The 21,921-nt window shown below is 39.9% G+C and overlaps 1 pseudogene; it reads left to right on the forward strand.

The window, feature by feature from the left end:
- The first annotated feature begins 1,259 nt into the window (after positions 1–1,259).
- Positions 1,260–9,343, forward strand: LOC133833685 (potassium transporter 10-like; annotated as a pseudogene).
- Positions 9,344–21,921: the final 12,578 nt, after the last annotated feature.

Genomic DNA, 21,921 nt, shown 5'->3' on the forward strand with positions numbered 1-21,921 from the left:
ACTCCTTCTAACCTTAATACCTAAAATGGTATCAACCTCTAACAGGTCCTTCATCTTGAAGTTAGAAGATAGAAAACTCTTCGTTTCTATTATGCCTTTCATGCCATTACTCAATATTAACATATCATCAACATATAAACACAATAAGATGACATAGTTATCACAAGTCTTAGAATATAAGCACTTGTCTGCACTATTATGTCTAAACTCATCCAAAACAATGGCCTCATCAAACTTCTCAAGCCATTGTTTAGGTGCTTGCTTCAAACCATAAAATGATTTGACAAGCCTACACACCTTATGTTCATTCCCCTTTAGAGAAAACACATCTGGTTGTTCCATGTACACCTCCTCATCAAGGTTACCATTTAGGAATGTCGTCTTGACATCCATTTGATGAACATATAGGTTGTATATTGATGATAAGGCAAACAACAATCTTATAGATGTTGTCCTTGCTAGAGGTGCATAGGTATCAAAGTAGTCTATGCCTTCCTTTTGTCTAAACCATTTGGCCACCAATCTTGCCTTATAGGCTTGAATGGTCCCATTAGTATTGTACTTCTTTTGAAATACCCACTTACACCCTATTGGCTTTGATCCTTGTGGTAGATCAACAATCTCACAAGTGTGGTTTGACATGATTGAATCCATCTCATCATTTATTGCCTCTTTAGAAAAGTTAGAGTCTCTTGAGGACATAGCCTATTGGAAAGTCTTAGGATCACCTCCACTTGAAGTACCATAGGATACTTCCAAGTAACTCCCTTATGGTTTCCTTCTACTAGGTGAAGAGTCTCCATTTGAGAGGTTTGATTTTGTGATCCACTCTATTTAAGCCTTTGGCTTCTTCTAGGCAATATTGGTTACTCTACAACCCTTGAAGGTAACTCCTATTGAATTCCTTCCAATGAGATTGATTCTTGAGGCTTATTGTCACTATACTAAAAACTCTCAAAGAACTCCACCTTTATTGATTCAATTATCATATTAGACTCAAAGTCTAATAGCCTATAGGCCTTGCTATTTGAGGCATAGCCTACAAACACACATTTGATGGCACTTGGACCTAACTTGGTCTTTTTAGGCTCTGTGCTCTTGCAATAAGCAAGGCACCCCCACACTTTGAGATATCCTAGGTTGGGCCTCTTTCCCTTCCATATCTCATAAGGTGAAATTTGATTCTTCTTTAGAGGAACCCGATTTAGAATATGACAAGTGATAAGAAAGGCTTCTCTCCACACTACAACAATTTTTAGTATATATTACATTAAAAAATAACACTTATTTAAAAGTGCTATTAATAAGCAATTAAAAAAACACACGACCGAATATGTGAAATTTCATTTGGCGCCATATGAAATATATAACTAGGCGCCAAATGAAAATAAGAGACACGGAAGCACACAGTAAACTAGTCTCAGCCTCCGAACCCCTAAGCCTCCATTGAATCCCTAATTTCTGGTTTCGTTTCTTTGCCTCTCTTTCTTTCTTTCTTTCGTCTCTTTGCTTCTCTTTCTTTCTGGTTTCCTAGTCTCTTTCTTTGCTTCTCAGCTTCTCTTTCATGCTTCTCAGCTTCTCTTTCTTTCTCTTTTTTTTTTCGTCTACACAACCAAGCAGAGCATCGCTCAACAACCCTTTTATTCAAACTTCACTATTTATTCTTCTATGTCGTCTAAAATTATGAAAAACCCGAAGAACCATTCTTTCAGGATCTGGGTTTTCACTTCCTCGCCTTTTTTCTTCATGGGTATGTCAATTTCTTTACTGGGCTTTCATTTTTTTTCCATCTTCTTTATTGTGTTTTCTTGATCTTTTGTGCTCTGATGTGTTATGTATAGCTTTAGGTGAAACCCATTTGGGAATTTCACTGTTCAGGTTACATTTTTTTTCTTTCCTTTCTTTACAGCGTCACTGCATTTTTAAGCTCTTCAGTTTTTTTTTTTGGTTGAGTTTTTTTGAAATTGGACCAAGAGGTCTTGGGGGTTCTTAAAAGGTTCCAAGATTTGGTTTAGCTTTTCAAAAAATGTGAGGAATTTTTTTATAGGTGAAAGTAATTTCATTTTAATTTTGAAGCTGAGAAATTTTCATATTTGGCATCTTGATGCTTTCCATTCCTTAATTCCTTTAGATTTATTCTTTAATTGCTTGATCAGCCAATTTATGGTGTTACCTTAATTCAAGCTTATTGAATGCTAGTAAATTCCATGTCTTTATCATTTATTGACCATCACGAGTTTTTACAATTTCTAAAGGTATGGTTGATTATTTTTGTCCAATATTTACATTATCAATCCTTTTATGCTGTAATTTACCTTGGTCTGTATGTTGAACAAGGAAAATCTCCATATAATTTTTTTATAGGTTAACATTTAGCTCAAAGCTGTTCCTTTAACCCTATTGATTTGAACTTGTTGAGTTTTATGGCTTTCAATATATGTAGAAAGCTGATGGCACAACCGAAGTATTGATGAAGAAAAAAACTTAGAGGTGAATTGGTTGAACTCTAAGGAATAGTTTGAATGATCAAGTTGAAAATGGCTACAAATATGACGACTGATCAAGGTCCTGATAGAAATGGTACTGTGTGGACTATAGATCAGAAGCTTGATCAACCCATGGACGAAGAGGCTAGAAAGCTTAAAAACATGTACACAGAAAAGGTATACTTGTTTCTTGTTCTTGGAGATCTCTTTCTCTTAGTCTTTCATCCTTTTGAAATACCTATCAAAGTCAAACTCATGATACCTGGCAAAATGTTTACTTCAAAAGCTTTGGATTTTTCTCACAATATGGGAAATCGTCAAAATGGATATTACCGATATAGAAGGGATTGCTGCAATATAGTTGTATGCTTGTGCTCAGGGTAGATTACAATTATCTAGGCCCTATTTTAATTTCCTGTGGGATGTATTCTGAAAATGGCGGGCAATGAGATTAATGAATTTGATGAAATTGAGCATATTATGATAGTTGCATGGTTCCTTTACTGAATTGCTTTTGTTTTGTTTAGAAAATATTAGCACTGATACTTCTGTATTTTTCACTTCTGAGCTAGACGTTATTTGTGCACATCTTACTTCATAGAAAGAATGTAGAAATACGCTTCTCTCAAAATTTTATTGTTGATTTGTATGTTCTACTTTAATTTGCTTGTGCGATGCATTAAAAATGGCCAGCTACTAGCCATGAGAGTAAACAAAAATTTATAGAAATTTAGCATGTGATGCTACGTATTTAGTTCCTTTGTTGATTTGGTTTTGTTCTGTCTTGTCCAGAAGCTTTCAGCAGTAATGCTTCTGCAACTTGCATTCCAGAGCCTTGGAGTGGTATATGGAGATTTAGGCACATCTCCGTTGTATGTTTTCTACAACACTTTCCCTGATGGAATTAAAGACCCAGAAGATTTGATTGGAGCTTTATCTTTGATAATATACTCGCTTACTCTTATTCCGCTTCTCAAGTAGGTGCTAATTGTTTGTAGAGCAAATGATAATGGTCAAGGTAAAGTGTTCTCAACCTGGAAAGTTGATTTGCCGAAGTTAATCTTCTAATGCTTGCATATAAATTTTATATATTTCTTGTTAAAATAAATTGAAAAATGAAGATACAAAGAAACAGGGATTATTTATGAATAGCATGATTGAAAAATGAAGATACAAAGAAACAGGGATTTAAGTATTTATGTTTCAGAGAAGAAATATGATAATCTAGATGTTGTTTATGTATTTTATGGTATTTTATAGTCGTTCTACATTTAGTGAACACTCATTTGCCGTAAGAACCAAGAGGTGGTTGGAGGGATATGCATTTATGAAGAACACAATGCTTATTCTTGTCCTTATTGGCTCTTGTATGGTAATTGGGGATGGAATTTTGACTCCAGCCATTTCAGGTCTATATTTCTTTGTTCTGATTCTCTTCAGGAGAGAGCAGAAACCCATTTTAATAACTGTTTAAGGATACCTTCACTTAATTCCTTCTAATATTTTTGTCTCTTGACCAAAATTTATAAAAAGAAATTGATATAAAATTGTTGTCCAATCATAGTACCAGCTGTCAGCTTGCTGCCTTTTACTTTTTCCCTGAAAGCTCCTCTGCTATTAAATCTGCCATATATACCATACAGCTTTTCAAGGACCACAAGAGTGACAATTTGTATAGCCATGCCCATTCTGCCCCATATACATACACTATGCCATAGGCCACCTTTCAAAGCGTTTCACTTGACTATACTTGTTGATGATCTCCTTCCTACCCTTTCAAACAAGTCAAACTTTCTTGGTTCAATTAGAAGATACTTTTTCGATTAAAAAAATGTAATGTTTATGAGATACTTAATTGTAATGTTCTTTTGCAGTGTTGTCAGCTATTGGTGGGATTAATGTTGGCCACCCCATGATAAGTAATGGTATCTACATTCATCCGAGTTTGAATATTTTCTATTATTTGGTGCAATTCTATCTTTTCCAATTCTGAAATTTATTTTGTTTCCGTGTCAGACATAGTTGTACTTGTTGCTGTTATTGTCCTAGCCATTTTGTTTAGCATTCAACCATCAAAAAAGAGTGTGGAATAGATTAAAGGTGGAAAAGAAGTTTAAAACCTGATATTTTTACTGGTCTACTGGTCTGATATTTTTACTTAATCGTTTTCAATCATGGGGTATCCAACAAATAATAATGCCAAACAAGGAGAAACTTGCATTATTTATATCCTTGGGTTATAGCAGCTCAAGATGACTTGGGGCCCTTTCTGAGATTCTTTTAGTTTGCTGCAATACTTAGCATCTAATGATGAAATTATGGGCTAACTGTGGTACAGGTAGAGCTTTATTTTTGGGACTTTTCTCATGCACAAGGCAGATATAGCTAATAAATCACAGTGACTATTTGTAGAAATGTTGACCATTAATTTAAGACAAAGATGAGTTAGTCAAAGCTCAAACTGATGGTAAATGACGATCTATCCCCGTCCGTCATATATTGACTAGCCTTCAATGTAACAAAAAATAAAAATAAAAATCGGAGGCCTCATGTTCTTTTGAACTAGCTGGCAAATTGTCACAGTTTATCCTTATGTTTAGTGAACCACTTAGATACAAAATTACCCTCTGTTTTTCTATATAGAAAAAAAAAACAGGCAATTTTGACTAGTCCATTTGGGTAGCAAACCAAAGTATGATACAAAATCATCCTGTGTTTTTCAAAATAGAAGATGGTGATCTTCTGTCAAGAAGTATTATGTGATCACATCAACCACTAGGAAAACATAATTCAGTCCAGTTATTCAAGTATTTAGAGATTGTTAAGCATAAAGAAATTCCTAGTTATGCAGTGAGAAAATATCATTCATCCTATGTATCAAGTTGTATTAAACTTTTATGACTGGCTAATTTAGCATAAGAGTTTCTCGATATGAAATATAGGTGAATGAATCCAAGGAAAATTTGTTACACATACCTAGTGATAAATTTTTTTTATCCCCATCTCTATTTGGCAGTAATTCTTGATTTCTTGTTTGAATGAAAAATGTGCACCTGTGTTCTTTCTTTCTTTATTATGGTTTTCTCTCTCACTCTCACTCTCACTCTCTCTTGCCCCTAGCCCCTCTTTCCTGTGTGGTAACTTGTTGAATTTTTCAGTAATAAAAGAAATATATATATACCTCTGGCAGCCGAGCTACTGGTTTTATCTGTTTGAGACTTCCATCATCAAACCATCAATCTTCGATTTTTATTTCTTTTCCCTCAATCAATATTTTATTATTTTATATACTCTAGATCTTTAAAAGTTAAAATATATTGGATTTGCAGTCAAGTTACTAGTTTCGTTGGTCTCTTGGATTTCAATATCAAACTACCAAATTGTAATTATCACATCTCTGCATATTAACTTCGTTAGTGATTGACATTTGTTTTGCAGTATCAAATATTAGAAAAGAGGAACGAAATGTCCTCTGAGACAATGCTGTTGCTGTGGAGCATGAAGGAGAAGTACAATAATAATTCAAGATTTAAGAACTACTTTGACACGCTGCCAGAAGAATTTCATACAGGTGCTTAAACTTGCTGTAGAATGCTTAGATGCATATATGAAATTTCATTTCAACTTGTGATTATTCTTTTAGTTTTGTTCCTTTAGGAAAAAATATGATATATGGTGTCGTTACACAATATTTTATCAAATCCATTACTACCTTTAACATAAAATAATGCTAAGTATATCTCACTGCAATCTAACCCAATCCGATCCATTCAACAAACCATAAAGTTGGTTGGCTTTTTGCTCCAATTGTGCTTCTTTGGTTTCTCTTAATTGGAGGAATTGGCATATACAACATATGGAAGTATGATAGCAGCGTTTTGAAAGCTTTTTCACTTGTGTACTTATACCGGTATTTTAAAAGGGGAAAGAGAGATGGTTGGACTTCTCTAGGAGGCATTATGCTTAGTTTAACAGGTAAACTAAAGTTTCTTGCAGTTGATGTGTTTCTCCTTTCCAAACCTAATTTTGGTCCATGAAACTAAAATAAAAAATCCTGACTGTTTATTCTGTACAATATACAGGAACCGAAGCTCTTTTTGCTGACCTATCCCACTTTCCAGTTTCATCTATACAAATTGCATTTACTGTAGTTGTATTTCCTTGCCTTCTTTTAGCCTACTCTGGACAAGCAGCATACCTTATGAACAATTCATATCACATAGTTGGTGCCTTTTATCATTCTATTCCAGGTTCATTTTACTTTTAATTTTTAAAATTAAAGAACAGGAAGTCTAGGTTCTGCAATTTCGTGTTTTATCATGCAATATTAGTACAGACTTTTATCGTACTTTCTTTAGAGGCATTTAATAAAATCTTGCTTCTTGTGTTCGTCACAACACGAAGAGTACTTATCATAGGTCATTGCTCATTGAAGTTAGTTTCTCAATATTTAAATTTTGGTTCTCGCAGCCTTTAATCTCTAGAATAGTGGTAAAGGTGAAAAATGGGCGGTCTACTTGCCAACAACATTTTATTCAACAACCATAATATCGATTTCCTTTTCATTGTCAAAAAAAATTAAATTCTATGTTATCCACTAATATTGATGAAAAAAATGATTGAGTTGGGTGTTGGGAAGTGTGTGTGTGTGTGTGTTTCTAGAAAGAAAAAAACAAAGCAAAAAGGAAAAAGAAGGAAGAGAATTTATAGTATTGTAGGTTTGTACTAGTCAGCGTGCTTATAAAGATTATTTCATTATTGGTTTTGCAGATTGCATATATTGGCCAGTGTTTGTTATTGCAGCTGCAGCTGCTGTGGTTGCAAGTCAGGCCACCATATCTGCAACTTCCTCATTGATCAAGCGGGCTCTTGCTCTTGGCTGTTTTCCAAGAGTCAAAGTTGTGCATATATCTAAAAGGTTCCTGAATCAGGTTTATATTCCAGATGTAAATTGGATCCTTATGATTCTTTGCATTGCTGTGACAGCTGGGTTCAAAAATCAAAACCAAATTGGAAATGCCTCTGGTAAGTCTTTTATATGATGAATTGTGAAATATGTTGATCCATTATCCATGGGACAACATATCTCTACTAGGAAAGCAGCATATAAGTTTAACTGATTCCTTGTGTCATTTTCCCATCACAGCATAAAATATACCCTCCTGATAGTCTTAATCTATTTATAGTATTAGCGTTTGGATGGTGATTTCATACCAATGGGTATTGTGCATATATTTGTAGATCCACATGTAGCGTAAGCTTATGATTTATATGTACATATAATCATGGAGACATTTGTATATACCTTTTAGTAAAAGCGGTAGCATAAACAAAATGATTCTCTAAAAGTCCATTAAGATTTAGTGTTCTCCTTAGCCTTATTTTTTTTCCCTTGGTGGCGGACTAGTCACATAACATGAATGCTGTGCTTGTGCATTAGTTGCACCACATTGACAGGGTAAAGAGTCATTCAAAGGGTCATTATTTGTTTGTTTAAAATTTTCTTTTTCTTTAAGATTCTCTTCCTCATCATACCATTTTTATCTCATCACTTGACAAATATTGATGTTCTCACTTTTGCATGGATTTTTGGGTCAGCCTTTTCTCTTCTCTCAAAAGGCAGTATGTTCCTAGGTGGGCCCAAATAAAAGTTATTGTCCCTGACATCTCAAATTGTTTTTTTTTTCAACATCTCTTATTGACTTGCATTAGAATCTACTTCCCCAAGCTGTATCCAGTGAAGTGATTAGAACATAACTTTTTGGAAAATCTAATTCAGACAGGGCAGTAGTATATACATGCACATCGTAGTAATCTTAATTTTGACATTTTGTTTTTGTACGTGAGAGCCATGCTAACATTTTGATTTTCCTGAAAAACGTAGGGACTGACTTCAGTAATTTGAATTCTGCATTTTACAAAAGGGACAGCTGTTGTAATAGTCATGTTGGTGACAACCTTTCTCATGATTTTAGTGGTGATACTAGTGTGGTGTTGCCATTGGATTCTTGTCTTGATCTTCACTGTCTTATCATTAGCAGTGGAGTGCACGCACTTCTCCGCTGTAGTCCTCAAGGTTAATCAAGGCGGGTGGGTTCCTCTCGTGATATCACCAGTATTCTTTGCCATCATGTATATATGGCATTATGGTACCCTGAGATGCTACGAGATTGAGATGCATAATAAGATTTCAATGGCATGGATTATTGGACTTGGTCCTAGTTTAGGGCTTGTTCGTGTGCCTGGAGTAGGATATGTGTGCCGTGTGTCCCTGAATTCTATCACTTCTTTTATCTAGGAGGTATGTTTTTCAACCTGATTTGAGTATCTCTGTTTTGGTAGGGTGTTTTCATAAATCCAGCCTTCATTGAGCCATTTGGACTTACTTTAATTGAGGTGATTATTTTTAACTTTGGTTTCAGATATTGATTAATGTGAAGTCCAACATGATCTCTTTTATTTATTCTACAAAAGGGAAATAAATTACTAATACAGAAATAAAAAAGTTAAATAATGCAATTTGGTGGTGCTACTGTTTTGTGTTCTCATTAACTGGCCTTTTTTTTTATTTGCTCATAAGCAGTTGCTTCAACTAAATTGGGGAAGATATTGAACTCCTATTCCATTTTAACTTGTCCTTTCACTGTGAATCTCTCCTATGCATTCCTAGTAAATCTAACTTGTTCGATGCAATTGTTTAAATTCTGCAGCCAGACTTGAATGTGAGGGAAAAGATACTAATCCTAATTGACACATGGCAAGAAGCCTTCGGGGGACCTCAGGGGAGATATCCTCAATACTATGCAGCATATAATGAACTGAAGTTAAACACCACACTAGGATTAGACACAAGATAGATGCAAAATAAAGTTATAATATATAATTGCATGGTCACCTGATAAAGTTATAATTAGGTAATTAACTTTTTTTATGTACTATTTCAGTTTACTATAACTTTAAGTTGAAGCATTAATTATTTAAATTTTGTTGTAGCTAAGCAAATGGACTCACAACAAAGACAAGTGCACAAAGGATGATGAATTGAAGGATGGAGCAAGTTTGGTTTACTTTTGTGTATCTTGTAATGTTTCTATTTTTCATTTTTGAAGTAAAAATTGTTCAAGATTATAAAACTTTATTATGTTATGTTTTCAAACTTAAGTTAGAACTAAGATCTCATGAAGTAGACACATTCATGTATGTTCTATAAAGCAAAACTCAAATTCGCATGTAATAGCATAGAATTAATCATTTCAACATATGTTCTATTGTTTCTTTCTGCTATACCATTTTTTTGGGGAGTATAAGGGGTTGTACATTCATGTATTATACTATGCATCTCACAAAACACATTAAACTCATTGGAAAAGTATTCACCACCCCTATCACTTTAATTTTCTTTTCCAATAGATTTTCAACTTCGGCTTTATGTATTTTAAGCATGCTAAAGGTCTCATCCTTATTTTTAAGCAAGTATACGTATGTGAATCTAGAACAATCATCAATAAAGGTAACAAAATAAATATGACCTCTTCTAGTAATTATTCCTTTCAATTCACACAAATCACCATGTATCAAATCTAACAAATTAGTTTTCCTTTCAACACTAGGAAAATGTTTCTTTACCATCTTAGATTTAACACATAACTCACATTTGTCATGCTCAACATCATTGCATACAATTAAACCTCATTTAATAACTCCTTTAATTGTACTAAATCTTATATGAGAAAACCTATTATGCCATAAAGTAATTGAATCAAAACCAAGCACATAAGAGGAAGATGAGCATGCATTATTATCAAAATCATTGTTCTTGGTACACAATTTAATCATCCCATCACAAATGTAATCCTTTCCCACAAAATAGTTGCCCTAGGATAAAATTAGCTTACCAGCCTTAAACACCGCCTTGATGCTCAGTGTGCTCAACAAATGCCCACTCACAAAATTCATACTCATATCCGGAACATAAAATACATTGGTCAAAAGAACCATCTTTTCGAAAGTGAAGTAAAGATCAACATTCCCCTTGCCCAACACGTTGGACCTTTGTTCATTCCCCATTTGGATCTCATGCCCATCCTTTGACTCCGCAAAGGTCTTGAAGACCCCTCTATCATAGGTTGAGTGGTGGCACAAGTGCCACACCACCACCCTTGCACCTTTTTCTTGGATTGAATTCACCTTACTTAAAGTGTCAACCAACTCCTCTTATGTTGTGTTAACTTTAGATCCATTGTTATGGGGCTTTTGATACTTACATTCTCTATCCAAGTGACCACTATTGCCACAAACAAAACAAGGGCCTCTCACACCGTTGAATTTCCCTTCATTCTTTCTTGGAGCTAAATGAGTATCTTTCTTTGATTGGGGTTTCTTGTGAATCTTCCCTTTGGATTGAGAGGATTTCTCCATGGCATTAGCCTTGGATGTCCCCACATTGGACTCTTCCATATTCTTGTCTCTAGAAGGAGACTCCTCTTCAATCCTTAGGTGCTTTAAGATCTCTTCCAATGATTTATCTTCATTCCTATGGAGAATCTTCTTCCTATAACTTCTCTAAGATGGAGGTAGTTTGGCTATAATCCCTCCCACAATGAAGGGTTTCGTCAATGTTATCTTGAGGGTGGATGTTTACCCAAAAATGGCTTTTGATGATGTGGCAAGATCGATCTACATGTGGCAGGTACGTGGCAACTTTAAGTGAATGAATCATGTTCGACCATCGACTAGAGAGTTATTGATTTATCAAGCCTCATGCTTAGGTGCGACCAGTCTGGTCGCATACTTTCATTTACTTCCTTTTGGATATGCAATCTTGTAATATTTGCATTAATTATATTTTCTTTTATTACCATGATACACAAGTCTTAATTGTAATTAAGGCCCATCGACCCATGTAACCTTCTTGAGCCTATAAATAAGACGCAAAGGGCTCAAGGGAGGGGACTTTTTGAACTTTTGATCTTTGTATCCTGAGAGAAGAATATAGTGTGATTTTCACCAAAGTTGTAATCTTCCCAAGGCTTGTGAAACTCATGAACCCTAGTTCATTGATCACAATGTTGGGATTCAATATCAATAAGAACACTAAGTGGACGTAGGTCATTACCATCCAATTGGGGCCGAACCACTATAAATTGTTTGTGTCGTTTGCTTTCCATTTGATTTTTCTTCTTGTTTTCCTCTCATTTTCTATCGTTTATATAACTCCATGTTGTTGACTAATTTGAGGGTTAACATTTTGGTGCTTTCATTGAGAGACGAACTCAAGATTACAAGAAGATAAAATGACCAAGACATCCAAGAAGACAGGGCAGACTGATGGCGCTGCATCCACCCAGCCTCCTCCACCAAATGTGGCTGAAGATGAGCCACAATTGGACTTTGAAGAGGAAGAAATGGATTATGAGACCCTAAGGACAACACTAAGTGTGTTGCAAGAGGAGTTGGCCAATCTGAGGGCCAATCAAGAGAATGTCGATGAGACGTTGGAATTGCAACAGAGGGAAATCGACCACCAACACCAAGAACTGAGTGAGTGGCAAGCAGACATGGACCGCTAGCAGAGAGATGCCACTGTCGCCCTGGAAGTAGCCATTCAGTTGGCCCTGGGGCAAGCTGCGTCGACTTCTCAACCGGATCAGCCACCAAGCGCACCACCACAACGGGCCCCAAACCCGAGTCCTCCACTTCAGCTGGCGAGCCCTCAAAGGCCGGAGAAACCACCTGTTGCTCAATAGGATATCCCAATTCAAGATCCTGGGCAGCAGCCACCTTCTCGCGCTGGTCGGAATAATCCCCAGCGTCAAAGGCAGAATAGGGCCGGGCAGCCTCCCCGAAGCCCTAGACGCCCGATGGCTGATGAGCAAAATTAACTGAGCAGGGGCAACATCCTTCTGCTAATAGAAGGTAAGCTGAGTCAGGATCTGCGGTCAGGGGACCCCCACGGCATGATAATGCCCGGGGACCTACCGACAAATGCAGGCCTCCCCCTAACACTCGGGAGGTGCCAGCTAGAGGGGGGAACAACGCTACCAGCCGGTTATGCCATAGTCAGTTGCAGTTCAGGGACGGCCATGACTATAATGAAGCTGACTCCGGCAGAAGAAATGATGATCGAGGGCGAGAAGAAAGAGGTAGAGAAAGGAACCTCCCACCAAGAAAAAATAGGTCTGCGAGCCAGAACACTAGGGGCAGCCAAGGCAGCCTAACGTCTTTGATCTGTTGTGTGCTAGCGAGCAAAGACACAAAGATGATGACCTAAGGGACGTGCTCAATGACAGGCGTGAAAGACACGATGAGTATGCTCCTCCGGCACCAGTCACCCCAGCGATCCTAGATGCCATATAGGCCCAGATCGATGCATTAAACCAGGCTATTCAGCAGTTGGTAGGGAGACGGACATCCCACATCGAGTATGATCGGAGAAGAGGCACTCCGTTCATACAAATAATAGATGTGGCGGAAACCCCCAGCAAATTCAAGATGCCATTATTGCCAAATTTTGAAGGGTATGGGGACCCAGTATCTCACGTGAATAAGTTCGAGATACAAATGAACATCCAGAAGGTGTCAGATGATGCTCGCGGTAGAATCTTTCCGGCCACCCTTTCTGATACTGCTCAGGAGTGGTTTTTTAAATTTCTGCTAGCATAGTATCATGGGAAATGTTCATGAGGGAATTCTACAGGAAATTCTATGCTGGTCGTGTGCACCCTACTGAAGCCAACAAGTTGGTCGAGATACGTCGGAAGGAGGGAGAATCGTTAAAGGAATATGTCCAACGTTTCATGCGAGCAGGGCTAAAACGGTTGGCGATGAAGGGAAAATGATGGCCCTTACTGCTGGAGTAAGGCACCATTCTCCCCTCTGGAACAGCTTAAGAAATAATGGGGTGAAGAGTACCCAACAGTTTCTTGATCGAGCAGATCGATACATTAAGCTCGAAGATACGATTGCCAATGAGGGGAAATCGCCTGTGAAAGACAAGGGACCAAAATAAGATCCTGCCAAAGCCGCCAATGGCTCAGATAAACCCAATGGCAACGGGAAAGGCAACGGGAACGGTAAAAATGTTGGAAAAAGGGCAAACGCTGAACCGTCGACGTCCAAAAATAAGCGCCTTAAAGGCAACAGGTACGAGCCAAGGTTCACCTACTACATAGCTCTTGTCGAGAGCAAAGCAGAGGTGTACGAGGCGACCAGCTCCAATGTCCCTTACAAGCGACCAGCGCCAATAAGGAAGGATATCTCCAAGAGAGATACAACAAAGTTTTGTCGTTTCCACAATGACTACGATCATGACACTAATGAGTGTAACCAGCTAAAAGATGAGATTGAGTTCCTTATCAGACAGGGACACCTGAGGAGATACGTACGAGCCACTGGAGGTTCTCAGCAAGAGGCTCAAGGAGGCAACGAGAAAGCGCCTGTACGCCAACGCTTTCCACCTTTACAGACAGCTCCTGTGGCAGGTACGTTGCTAACCATCTGTGGCGGCCCAAACCTTGCAGGATATAGTGGGAAGGCGAGAAAGTGATACGCTCGAACCTTACGCCACGACCAGGACATCGAGATGCTAAATGTGGAGGACTGAACTCCCAAGAAGGCTAGAACAAAGGAAGAACTAATAAGTTTCTCTTAGTTTGATGCTTAGTATGTCCGATTTCCTCACTCAGACCCCCTGGTCGTGGACGTCTAGATAGCCAACATGATGGTCAAGAGGATGTTAGTTGACACAGGGAGCTTAGTAAATATCTTATACAAGTCTTCACTAGAGAGAATGAAGTTATCCGTGAAGGACCTAGAGCCATGCAACCAAACCATTTATGGTTTTTCTGGCAAAGGGCTCGCGCCAACAGGATCGATTAGGCTTCCGATTACAGCAGGAACTGCGCCCGCGAATAGGACATTACTCACTACTTTTATAGTAGGTTATTGTCCTTCCGCGTACAATGTTGTAATTGGAAGGCCTATTCTGGTCGATCTGAGAGCTGTAACCTCAGTTTGGCACCTTGCCATGAAATTCCCAACTGACGCAGGAGTATGATGCGTGTGGGCAACCATTGAGAAGTGAGGGAATGCTATAATTCCTTGATATCAAAGGCAAGGAGAGGTGGATCGAGGGAGGACGCTAGGAAAGAGTTCCAGTTGGCCAATGAAACAAAAGCCCAATCAGGTGAGCATGTCACCAAATAGGGTGTTGCCCAAAGTGAGGATAGGGATTTGGATCCTTGCTTTGGGGATTTTGATGAGGAAGTAGGACTGATCAAGGATCTCGAAGAGGTCCAACTCGATGAGGCAGATCTGACCAGGGTTGGGAAAGTCGGTAGGAGTTGAAGAGACGACTTATTACTGCACCAGTGTTGAGTTTGCCTTCAGGAGAAGGGAAGTTTGTTGTTTACTGTGATGCGTCAAGGTTGGGTTTAGGCTGTGTGCTAATGCAGAATGAGAAGGTGATAGCTTATGCATCACGACAGTTGAAGGAGTATGAGCAGCGGTATCCTACTCATGACCTAGAGCTGGCAGCAGTGGTCTTTGCACTGAAGATTTGGCGGCATTACCTATATGGGGAGAAGTGCGAGGTGTACACTGACCATAAGAGCTTGAAATATTTCTTTACACAGAGGGACCTGAATATGAGACAGAGACGTTGGCTGGAGCTGGTGAAAGATTATGATTGTGATATTCTTTACCATCCAGGAAAAGCCAATGTGGTGGCTGATGCATTGAGCCGCAGAGGTCCAGGTCAGTTGTACAGCTCTGTTCAGGTCTCAAGGGAGTTAGCAGATGAGATGGTTAGAGCGGGAATAGAATTGGTTGTGGGCCGATTGGCTAATATTACTCTACAGTCGACCCTGCTAGAGCGGATCAGAGAGGGGCAGTTGACAGACGCTCAGTTACAGAGGGTTAGAGAGGATGTTTTGGCAGGAATAGCTAAGGACTATTCTATTCCAGAGGTTGGTTTATTACGGTATCAGGGACGAATTTGTGTTCCAGCTGACGAGGGGATCAGACGGGAGATACTAGATGAGTCTCATACGACACCGTACTCGCTTCATCCGGGTACCACAAAAATGTATCAGGATCTACGGACTTTGTATTGGTGGCCCGGGATGAAGAGGGATATGGTAGAGTACGTTGCTAGATGCCTAACCTGTCAACAGGTGAAAGCTGAGCATCAGCGACCAGCAGGGTTGCTTCAGCCTTTGGATATTCCTAAGTGGAAATGGGAGGATATTACTATGGATTTCGTAGGAGGTCTACCCAGAACAGTAGGGTTTCATGACTCAATATGGGTGATAGTGGATAGATATACCAAGTCAGCCCATTTCCTTCCAGTGAGGTCAACTTATACTGTGGATCAGTACGCTGAGTTGTACGTGAAAGAGATTGTACGTCTCCATGGGGTTCCTAAGTCTATTGTGTCAGACCGGGATCCTATTTTCACTTCCAAGTTTTGGGGAGGTTTGCAGAAAGCTTTGGGAACTCAGTTGAAGTTCAGTACAGCTTTTCATCCTCAGACTGACGGACAGTCTGAGAGGACGATCCAGATACTGGAGGATATGCTCAGAGCTTGTGTGATTGACTTTGAGGGTTCTTGGAGTAAGTACCTTCCGTTGATTGAGTTCTCGTACAATAATAGTTACCAGTCAACAATTGGAGTGGCTCCCTATGAAATGTTGTATGGGAGGAAGTGTAGATCGCCCATCCATTGGGACGAGATGGGTGAGAGGAGATACTTGGGACCGGACATGGTCCAGAGGACGAGTGAGGCCATAGAGAAGATCCGAGCTAGGATGCTCGCATCTCAGAGCAGGCAGAAAAGTTACGCTGATCCTAAGCGTAGGGATGTGGAGTTTCAGGTTGGTGATCACGTCTTCCTTCGAGTTTCACCTCTGCGAGGGGTGAGGAGGTTTGGTAAGAAGGGCAAGTTGAGCCCTAGATTCATTGGACCATTCGAGATCCTGGAAAGGATTGGTCAGGTGGCTTACAGGTTAGCCTTGCCACCATCGTTGTCTGGAGTTCATGATGTGTTTCATGTCTCTATGCTTCGGAAGTATGTCTCAGATGTGACTCATGTTTTGAGGCATGAAGATTTGGAGTTACAGGCAGATTTGGCTTATGATGAGAGACCAGTTCAGATCTTGGACCGAAAAGATAAGGTGTTGCAAAACAAAACATTTCCTTTAGTTAAGGTGCTGTGGAGAAACAGTAAGGTCGAGGAGGCGACCTGGGAGCTTGAGACAGCTATGCGGGATCAGTATCCGGAATTGTTCAGGTAAATTTCGAGGACGAAATTCTTATTAGGAGGGGATAGTTGTAACGACCCAAATTCACTAATAAGGCTTAAGGGCCTTGATTAGTATGCCGGGAGGGCATGATGGGAATTATGTGTGATTATTATGATTAAGATGTATGATTATGATTTTAAGCATGTTATATGACTATGTGAATTATATTATGTGATAATTATGATATGTGAATTGTACTGTGTGGGTGCTGTGATACAAACGTGGTGCACGTGCCAAGGCGGTCCTAGGAAACTAGATAAAGGTAACTGGTGACTTGGTAACCTGTGTAACCATTAGTAACTATAGAAAGTAACAGGTTTCTTTGGGAAAGTGGTAGAATTGCAAAGTTAGGGAAAGGACAAATAAGCCCTTGAGGTCTAGTTAGTAAGTGATATTAATGGAGGGTTAAAATGGTAATTTGGTAGTAAATAGATGAGTTTGAGCTGAGGGAATAACATATACGTATAATATTTTGGAGAGGGGTTTATGCTGAATGGTGGAAACCTAGAATTAGAACAAAAAGGAGATAGAAAGGAGAAGCAGAAATCTAGACTCTTGGAAGGAGAATCAAGGGATGTCTGAAGTTATCAACCAAGTTTAGGCCAAGAAAACTCAGAGGTAAGATTTTGATTATGCTATATCCAAGTTTTAAGTCTGAATTTTAGTTAAGGAAGGTGAATTGAGATAAGTTGGTGGCTGGTTTTATGTAATTTCAGAATTTGGAAACCAAGGGGGAAGAAGGTCAAGAGCTGGAGGTTGAACCTATCACTTAAGGTAAGGTCTCTGTATGTTTATTAGATTTGTTTTGTTAAGGTTTAGGGAATTTGAAGTGTGGGTTGTGCTTGAATTCAAGCTGTGCATAACTTTTCTGGTTTGAGTTGTCAAGTGGGAATTCAAGAGTGAATTTTAGGATTGAAGGTGTGAGTGAGCTTAGGCATGATGTCTTTGGGTTGTTGTGAGGTTTGTTAGGGGTTTAGAGTTGGTTTTGGGACTTAGGATAGAGTTTGGGGTGAATTGGTGAGGTTGGAGCTCGGGAAAATGCGAAGGAAAACCCAGAAATCTGGGTCTGCGATGGTTTGCCGCGGCACGGATTTTGCTTGCCGCGGCCTAGGGGTCTCTGGAGGTGGGTGCCGCGGCACAAGGAATGTGGTGCCGCGGCACAAGGCAAATTTCAGGGAGTGATATTTTGCAATTTTTGACCTTTGCTCCGGGGGTTCGAGGGATGTCTCCGGGATGTTGTTCTAGGGTTTTGGGGGTTCCGAGAGTGTGGATTAGGTACCGGGAAGGTAGTCTTGGATTGGTTAATGACAAGGAATATTATATTTGTGTTTGATTAGGACTTTGGAGAAGCTCGGGATAGAGGATCGTGCTTGTGGCTACGTGATATCGGAAACCAGCGAATTGAAAGGTAAGAACACTGCACCCGAATGTATGATTGTGATGGGACTAAGTGCTCCCGAGAATTGTTTTGTGTCATCGTTGGTATTATGCCAAGGGACACGTGTAAGCGGTCTAAGAGTACCGTTCATGAATTTAGCGCATGGGACGCGAATTGGCCACTGGGAGCCAGAAACGAAAGGATAACAGAGGGAGCAGCTTGTGAGCGCTAGCCCTGGTTATCATCTGTGCATTGTGTTATATGAGTTGAAATGCTCTGTATATGAAATACTTGACTATTGATATGCTTGAGTTTATGAGATGTTATAAGTGAGATTGACTTGACAGCTAAACGTGCATGCTCTATTATTGATATATGTTCTTGCTGGGCCTTGGCTCACGGGTGCTTCGTGGTGCAGGTAAGGGTAAGGGCAAGCTGGACCAGGCCTGAGGTGGAGAGCTCCGAGGTGAAATGTACATAGCCAGCCGTTCGATCACCACGGTCGAGGAGTGTGTCAGGACGGAGATTACCTAACCACTCATTTTGCCTTAGTATGGCTGTTGACATATATAGACTTTGTAACTTTTGTAAATGACTTTTAAACTGTCATTTTTGGGATCCCTTGTACATAAACAATGTTTAGAAATGAAAATGTATCTTTTGAGACCAAAACTCTTTTAACCTTAGTTCCTCTACTATTTGAGTAACACGCTTTTACTTTAAATACTTGGTTAGCAAGTTTGGCACATTATAAACACACAGTGTAACGGTCTTGGCTATCCAGGGCGTTACATCCATAGAGTCAGTCTCGTGGATGGCCTCTCAGCTGCGTCGGTGCCTTGTTAGCTTAGTCAGCCTATCTTTGGCTGAGTTAAGGACCACATTTGTGAAAGCTTCTCTTGGAGCTTTTTGTGGATGACCAGAAGGTGTCTGGTCAGTGTAAACTGGAGGAGTGATGTCAGCAGGAGCTGCAGGATGAGTCTGTTCGACTAGAGCTGGTGAATTTTGATTGACATAAGTTGGGGGAGGAGTCGTCTCTTTGGTAGGAGTTGATGCAGGAGGATCTTCCATTTGAGCCCTCTTTACAGAGGGGTCATTGCAGCCCTCCCTAGGTTGGAGCCTGCTAGATTTCTTCGTGCTCGTTGGATTGGTATACAAGTCAAAGGCCCTCTCAGTAGGCATGTCTGCAAGGAAAGAAACATACAAACAGTCAGGCAATATTATTAGAGGTGCTTACTAAGTTTAGAAAATAAGAGCAAAGAAATTATAAGTAAAGTACTTGAGCTACAACTACTGGTCGCTACATTATTTACAGTACTACTGCTACACTCACTCTCTGGCTTGAAGAAGTCTGAATTTAAATTAGGCGTGTATGTAAAGTTGTTGTCCTCGTCAAATAAATGACAGGGAATGGGCAAACTGTCTAAGAGTGAGAAGTGAGTACCGTTCTCATCCGAAGACTCTAGAATAGGCTGGGGATGCTCAAAAGCCTTCTGCTTGCCCTTTCCTGGTGGAGCCGGAGCAGCAGCTGCTCGCAGGGCGCTGGAGGGTTCCTTGATGGTCACTCTCATTGCCCTCCTCATCGGGGATTGTGACACATCTTGGTGTTGTTCGAGGGCTTCTCCACCAGTGGCACTCCCTGCTGTTGATTCCCTCACATCCTGGTGAGGTGCCAAAAGGCCGACCAGCCTTAGATTGGCCTCTGTGACCAGCTCTTTGACGTTTTTTTCTATATCGGTCATGTTGGCCAAAGATGCTGCTCGTATCTCCATCTCTGGAGTAGGAGCTGGTCGTTGCCATGGACCTGAATGGCATGAAAGTTTTAAGGGATGTGCAGAAAAAGAAATTGAACGACCAAGGAATAAATGAATTACCTCCTTCTGCGAAGGCCAAGTTGTTGGGGACTAGTTCAGTTGTTAAAAAGTACTCTTGGAAGTACTTTCCCACATTGGACTTGTGGGTAGTCTCACTCAGGAAGGTGCGAGCAGATTCCTGGTGGTAAAAATGGAAGAACCCTATGTTGTTGTGATTGGGGTTGGACTTGAGATCAAACAGATAGTTGATCTCGCGTGGCGTCAGGACGGGCCACTTCTTATGACTGTACAGGATATAGAGAGCAGAAAGCACTCTATACCTATTTGGTGTTATTTGAAAGGGAGTGACCTCGAAATAGTTGGCCACCCCTTGAAAAAATGGATGAAGAGGCAAGGTTGCCCCTGCCTCAATATGATATCTCGACCAGGTGCTGAAGGCGCCCCCAGGAAGGTTCGCCAACTGGTCGATGGAGGGTTTGATTAGGATTACCCCAGGAAGTCCGTACTTCTTGACGTAATTCGTTACCATCCTAACAGTAATATTACTAGGAGGAGCAACGTACCATTCGACCTCTGGTCGAAGGACGTCTCGAAGGCGGGCTTTTGTTTGGATTTCTGGTTGGGATGTGCTTTTGAGTGAAGGGTTGGTCGAAGGATTTTCAGCCCGAGGAGCAGGTTGTTTGGCAGGAGGAGAGGTTGTGTTCCTTTACTTATGAGCAGTGGATTTTACGAGACCCATGTTGGCTGGAATGGTTGGAGGTTTACTTGAAGAGTAATGGGAAAAAGGATTCTCCAGGATTAGTAACGATGGTTGTTCCTGATCTTCGAGAAACTGGGCGAGCAAGTCGTCGTCGATCGGCCTCTCACCTCCCCACGGGTCGTGCATGAAAATATGCGAACAGAGAAGGGGAGATGAGAATCTACGGCCAAAGTACTGAGAAAATGGAAAGGTTGGAATAATGTTGCTCGTGTATAAAAGCTAAGCTTTTACACGATCAGCAGCATTCTAACAAAAACACTAAATTCTATGCGAACAATTTGGAAAATGGATTAAAAAGCAGAAGTGAAAAGTTTTTCTGAAAAAACTTTTTGACTCTGAGTTGGGGCGGGAAAAACCCAGTTTTTTCTACATGCTTAAACATCGAAGTAAAAATTCGATTTTACGCCCTAAATTAATAATCCTAACCCCCAAACTGATTCCTAACCCTCATGTAGTGTTATTCCCTCATACTATCATGCTTAGACTTACGTACCCATTTACCCCAAAATAGTTTCTTCCAAGAAAATTCAAGAACTCAAGGTCTGAAATAGATATTGCATGACATCTCAACGACTGAAAAGCTTGAGAAACTTACTTGGATGAAGATTGGAGTAAATCTCAGAGACGCTAAGTCGGGTGGCTGAACAAAAACTTCGTGGAATCGTCAAAGATCGTCTGAGTTTCAAAGTTTTATGTGCCTTGTTCTTCGGTGTTCTTGAGGAGAAAGTAAAAAGTAAGAAGTGATTTCGGAGGGTTATTTATATTGACCGAGGAGCAGTTACCTAAGTAATCATAAGGGGTAATTTTCCAAGGCATAGGTAAGTGTAATAGCCGTCAGACCACTTTTGGGAAACTACAAAGATATGATTGGTTACCTTTTTCGAGAAGGCATGGGTGACTCTGACAGATTTGACAAGACATACGAAAGGTCGGTTGTCTAAGTTTACTTTATACCGGTCACAATAAAATATACTTGGGGGGCAAATGTTTACCCAAAAATAGCTTCTGATGACGTGGCAAGATCGACCTACACGTGGCAGGTACGTGGCAACTTTAAGTGAATGAATCCTGTTTGACCATCGACCAGAGAGTTATTGATTTATCAAGCCTCATGCTTAGGTGCGACCAGTCTGGTCGCATACTTTCATTTACTTCCTTTTGGATATGCAATCTTGTAATATTT

This window comes from Humulus lupulus, chromosome 1, assembly GCF_963169125.1.
Source record: "Humulus lupulus chromosome 1, drHumLupu1.1, whole genome shotgun sequence".
Classification (NCBI taxonomy): domain Eukaryota; kingdom Viridiplantae; phylum Streptophyta; class Magnoliopsida; order Rosales; family Cannabaceae; genus Humulus; species Humulus lupulus.